Raw genomic sequence first — 6,328 nt, 5'->3', positions numbered from 1 at the left:
AAATCACATTCAGTTGGGTAGACAAACACTGTAGTTTTTTATGAAATGTTTCACTTGGATATAGCACTTTTCTGAATTTTGTTTTTAGAGCCCATCTAATATTCTCAGCATCACCGTCCTACTCTAAATTATGCAATTCACTACCTACTATCCCCATCTCCAAACTCCTGTTCTTTGATAGTAATATTACACGGCTCATAGCACACCTCATTGGTAGTCACAATTGCACATGCAGAGCCTGAGCCACTTAGTAAACCAGATGTGATATCTACACTCTCTTTAATTAAAGTTTCCGTTGCTTCCCCTATTAGAGCATCATCAGACCATGCTGTCTTCAGTTTGTGAATCTGCTGACACCATGTAACTGAGGGAAGCAATTGGTGCTGACAGAATAAAGATGGGTTTGGAAGAGGAGCAGACTGTGAGACCGACTCAAAAGACACAATGAGCAAGATGCCGTTATCCCAAAGGGGAAAAGCAGAGGTCTTAGATGGTTGCTGTGACCTTCAGAATATAGACCAGCTGGTGTTGGGGTGGGTAGAAAATAACCACTATACGATGGGGATACACATGCACACCTGGCACGAGGTTCAAAGTTTAAACACATTTGCTTTGGAAGGTTGAAACTGACTGAAGACAGCCAAACTTTCATCTAATCAAGCAGGTCACGGGGTGGTTTAGCAAAGGGCAGGTTGCTGAAGGAAAGATGTTTTGCTTTCCTGGGTTTTCTTGCAGCTATTAAACGAAAATCTGAGATGATCGTTCCTTTCCCCTTCCTTCTGCTCTTCCTGCCTCTTCTGTTCTAATCCCCTTCCTGTCTTCTTTCTATTCTTTCCTTCCTTTTCTTTCTCTCCCTCCAGTTCTTCTTCCTGGCCTGCCACCCCATAAACCTGTGGGTGGGTAAGAGCAGGTGAAACCTCTAACAGAATAACTAGGTATGGGTAGATGTCTTCAAATTCATACACCTGTTGTATAAGGCTATCCCTCAAAGTCAAGAGTTATTAAACAGAATTTGTTGTGTTAGACGTGGGAAACCTCTTTAGGAGCTGTTGACCAGGGAAAATCCCAGAAGCATCTAAAGCCATGCAAGCTCTTTTCATTCCTTTTGGTTGTGCAACAGACTTAGGTGAAAGCACTCTATCGAACCTTCAATCTACTAAAATACAGAGAAATTAAACCAGAAATGATATGGGACATTCCTCTTCTATGACTAGCTTCCACAGTCCTGGAAGCTACTATGCCGTTGACTGAGAGAAGGGAGACATCATTAGAAATTTTTAGTTGGGCACCATATATACTATAATACCAAACTGTCAGACAAGATGTGCCAACAGGAACAATAATGGCATAACTGTAAGGTGGTATCCCACTGCTGGGTTTTGGAATTATTTCACAGGAGGTATTTAATCTAATATTGTAAATCCAGTCAAGAACCTATCACTTGGAGCCAGGTGTGTACATCTTGAAATTCAATACTTGAGATGCATTTGAATATCTATGAGTTCAGGACCAGCTTGGTTTCTATAATGAACTCCAGGCTACCCATGTTTGTGTGTTTATGATTTGGAAAGACATAGGTTTTACTAGGGAACTTGTTACTACTGGTATGTAGCTAATTTGACAGGATCACAAACTATTTTGTGTTTTTTTTTTTTAGTTAAAGATTTTTATTTTATTTTAATTTAAATTATGTACGCATGTGGACCTGTGTGAGGATATGTATACTTGAGTTAAGTTGCCCACAGAGACCCAAAGTAGGGGTTGGATTCCCTGGAGCTGGAGTTACGGAAAGTTAGTTACCCAACACACATGATACAAGGCAAACTTAGGTCTTCTGAGAGGCCAGTATGTTCTGTTAACAGCTGAGCCATTGCTCTAGCACCCAAACTGCCCTCTGTTTGAGGCCATCATAAAGGGAGTCTAACACTACTCTCACCCTCATTTAAAGAAACTCTTCTTTGCAATGAACGGTAGTGAATTCAGGGAATCATGACAGCTCTAGATGCTGAAATAGTGATTACCACTGAGGGTTTAGACAAAATAGGACTTTTACACAACTTCTAACACTCAGGAAACATTGCTGAAGAGGGGGCAAGGTGAATTTAAGAGCTGGAAGATAGGGACAAAGACCATGAAACGCAAGCTTGTGTGAATGGCACAGGCATGCCAATCAATCTATTCCAGCTAACATTGCCTACACTTGGCTTACATCAGTGTGGGGCTGTCATTAGTCAAGCATGGATTACAGAGAGGCCTATGTCTCCCTACAGTGTTAGCTACTGGTAGATTATGAGGCATGCGGAGTCATTGTCTTCAGTTGTATAGCCATGAATTAGTCAATCAAATGCCAATGGACACTTCTAAATCCATGCTCACACAGACAATCCTGATTAAACTCAGGGGGCCATAAAACAGAACAGAAAAGCATGAATGTAAGAGCCTTGGAAGGAAATTAGGGATGGTTCACAGGGATAAGAGTGAGATATGAGAGACTTGGATGTGAGAATAGCCAGAACGTGTTATACATCAATGTAAGTGTCTTACGTTGATAAAAAAAAATAATAAAAGACAGGTCAAAACTTAATAGAAGCCTTGGAGACAGAGGTGGGAAAAAGCCTACTTATTTGCTTTCCAAAGTTCAGCGCTGGTTTTTTGTATCAGAGGAATTTGAAAGAAAATGGATTCGTGTTTGCCGAGAAAGGGAAATCAAATGAGTATTGGATTACTTAGTGTGAGCCATGAGCGCTGGGGCTTGTGGCCAGCTGAGCTCGTCTTTAAATATAAATTCTTCCTTTTAAGTCCATGTAGACTGATGCCCTCACATTAACAAGTGCCTGACTCTCCATCAAAGAGAGATTTATTAAATTTAATAGACCAGAATACTATTACATAAAGAATACTGTCCCTTAGCTGCAATGAAGTCACTCAGCCAACTGATGGCTATGCTCGTTTCCTGGCCATTTTGCATTTTCCTATTACTGCTACTGCTCAGAACCAGATCTGGACTCCTTTGCTGAGGGCAGTGCCACATATGCCTTCGTGCTTCTAATACCTACAGAGTAAGAAACCCAGAGCCTCAGGATCACACTGATTTTGTTGTCATTATTGCTGTTGTTAATTGCTTATTTGGTGTTTGCTTGATGCTTAGCTTTTAATATATTTTTTTTCAGTTATGATGAAAGTTAAAGAGACACCACACCTTCCTTCCAATATGATCAAGTTAGGGTGGCAGTAACTTTTTCGGAATTCCACTAAACAGCTTCTGTGCAGAGGGACAGACAGTTTTATAGACAAAAACCATCTCACGCGACAAAGGTATTATTGTCACTCATTGGTTGAGAGGGTGTAGTTCATCTTGTTGAGAAAAGCACACAGAGTTCACAGTGGTGAGTTTAGAAGCTGAGACCCATCTCACTTGGACTGAACAAGAGATACCATCTCTCAGCTCTACTTTCTCCATTTTCTTTTACATGATGGAACAACAAAAGAGGAGACATAAAAAGGCTGTGAGACTGAAGTGTAGAGGGCCACAGGTATGGAGAGGTCTGAGGTGGGTAAGGATACTATTTAATGACAGAAATTTAAAAGTCAGAAAGGTAAATTTCTCCCTGAGTTGTACAGCTAATTGATGGAAAAGCCAAAGTGCACTTCACTGATGTGGGAGTGTCATATATCAATCTGTTGATTTCATTGGCTGAGTAATAAAGAAACTGCTGGCCCTGATAGGTTATAAGATAGGTGGGCGGAATAAACAGAATAGGATGCTGGGCGGAAGAGGAAGTGAGGTCAGACTCTGCTCTGCTTCCGGAGAGACCGGACAGCTCTGCTGGAGCAGAGACGCCATGCTCAGCTCTCCCGGGTAGACGCGATCAGCTCTCCCGGGTAGACGCGATAGCTCTGCTCTCTGAGGCACACGCGATGAAGATGGATGTAGGCTAGAATCTTCCCGGTAAGCGCACCTTGGGGTGCTTACAAACATTATTAGAAATGGGCTAGTCCAGGTGTGAGAATTAGCCTATAAGGGCTAGAGTATGGGCCAAGCAGTTCTTTAAATGAATACAGTTTGTGTGTTGTTATTTCGGGCATAAGCTAGCCAAGCGGCCGGGGTGTTGGGGACGCAGCCCCGCCGCTCCTATTTCAACACTTCACAACGTCTGACTCATAGCTATTTCAGGTACTACTCCCTAAAATATGTTGTCTTGTGCTGCACACGTATAAATTTGTTTGTTGTACTATCTTTTGTTCATATTTTGCCTTTATAAGTAGGATATTTAATATGGCTATATGTATATGACATATTGATGTTCATAAAATGTTAATGTAGGCACAAATTTTAAATACAAACAACTTTGTATATGGTTTTTATTATATCTTTTGAGATAATGATGTCATCACACTTACCCTTTCCTTTCCTTTCTCCAAACCCTTGCATATACCCCTCTCTGCTTGTCTTCAAATGTAAGGTCACTTTTCCATTAATTATATATATTTTATATAATTATATATTCCTAAGTATAACCTTCTAGGGTCATATAATGCTATTTTATGTATGCTATCAGGTCTGGTAGTGTGTGAGCACACTGTTTGGTTGTCTGGTGTCAAATGGTCAGCTCTGAAAACATACATGTATATCTAAGTTTTTAGAACACGGGCAAAAGCTGTAATTATGTATATCTCTCATCAGTATCATTAAAGCATGAACGAATCACTGTTGACTTTATATCAGGACCATGAAATAAGCAACACTGTTCTAATTTGAAAAAACATATTCAAGTACTCCAAGTAACTTTCCAGTAGACAGATAAGAGACATCGTTATTTTAAAAACTATTAGTTATATAGGTTCAATTATGTCTAACACACATGATCAATGCCCTTTAAAAATACCAGAGCATCTTATACTATTTCCTCAACCTTCCCAAGAGAGAGTTCTATTAACACCACAATGAACTCCACGCTAAAGACTGAAGCCCTTTCTCATTGGAAGAGACTCAGGTATTGAAGCTCAGTTCAAATACGTTCGGATTTCTCTCATCTAAAATGATCTACATGGAAGAAAGACTCTTTGTTTTGTTTTGATTTGCAGCTAAGGAAATTGGAAATAAAAGAAGGTTAACTGACTTAACCATGGTTGTGAAGTTTCGGGACAGACTCCAAGTTAAATGGGAGCTTGCCTTCCTGTAAATCCAGTGATCTGTGCCCATAAGGCTAATTAATAGTAGCCTTATGACTAATTGCCCTCATTACAAGCTTCCTGGAGTTTGGCAGGCCTTATAATCTTCTCACCTTCATTAAATGTTGAAAAAAAGACTTCTGGGAAAAGGTAATGAGGGAGAGTAGGTTAGTAGCCCAGAATCAGGGCCTGCCAGGTATTTCTAGATTAAAATATTAGCCCACCCTTTCTCTGCCTAAGGTAGTCGATGCAAATAACTTAATCCAAATGCCTTATGTCTAACACCTTAACAGTAAACATAACATAGGTTTGATCATGATTAGTCATAGGCAAGGAAAATAGTGCCTCTTGACAAGAATTTATTATTTTTAATTTCAGCATAAAAACATAATAAAAGGTTGACTTGTATATGCAGAGAGGATCTGGGTGATGTCTTAGACAAGACGACAGATGAACTAGGATTTAAAAGAAAATCAGAAGTTGCAAGCTCAGGAGAAGGGGAAACTTCAGATCAGTGAATGCTGTACACAAAGAGAGGTGACACAGTGATTAGCTGGAAAGCCTACATCAGCAATCATGTTTGATCCATCTCCCCACAGCAAATTAGAGGCCTTATCAAGCAGCGGTTCTGCTTAGAAGAAAGGTTTACAAAGATGGAGATTATACTGAAAGGCCTGATCCAAAAAAGATAAACTAAAAGTGGTCTTGGTGATTCACAACCTGTTTCATTTTCTACAATGAGTGTGCCAGGAAGGATTAAATTTTGGCAATATTTTAAGTCTCTAAAGTTCTTCCTACATGTACTTCCCAGAGTATAAATTCTTCTAGGTAGAGAGTTGTGAAAACTGTGAGCCTCCTGTAATGCTACATGCTGATAATTTTCTTCTTCTTGTGCTAACATTCTGGAGTTCCAGCTGTGTCTAGAATGCTGGGTGTGAAATACAAAGTACGGAGAGCTGGGCTGGGAGGTGTTTCAAAGAAAAGTCCCAGAGGCACTGTTAGTCCCTATAAAAAATACTGGTTAAGTCGTTTTCAGCTTCCTTTAGCTCTTTGAAAGTTCAGGGGAATATTAATTGGCAGCCTCCTCCTCTATGTTCACCAACACCATTTGGTAGGAAAAATATTTAGATCTTAACAGTTAATATCTTTTTTGAAG

The sequence above is a fragment of the Alexandromys fortis genome, unplaced genomic scaffold (genome assembly GCF_014885135.2).
Source record: "Alexandromys fortis isolate MF-2015 unplaced genomic scaffold, M_Fortis_MF-2015_v1.1 scaffold_2_1_26212458, whole genome shotgun sequence".
NCBI classification, from domain to species: domain Eukaryota; kingdom Metazoa; phylum Chordata; class Mammalia; order Rodentia; family Cricetidae; genus Alexandromys; species Alexandromys fortis.
This window is presented reverse-complemented; position numbering follows the sequence as displayed.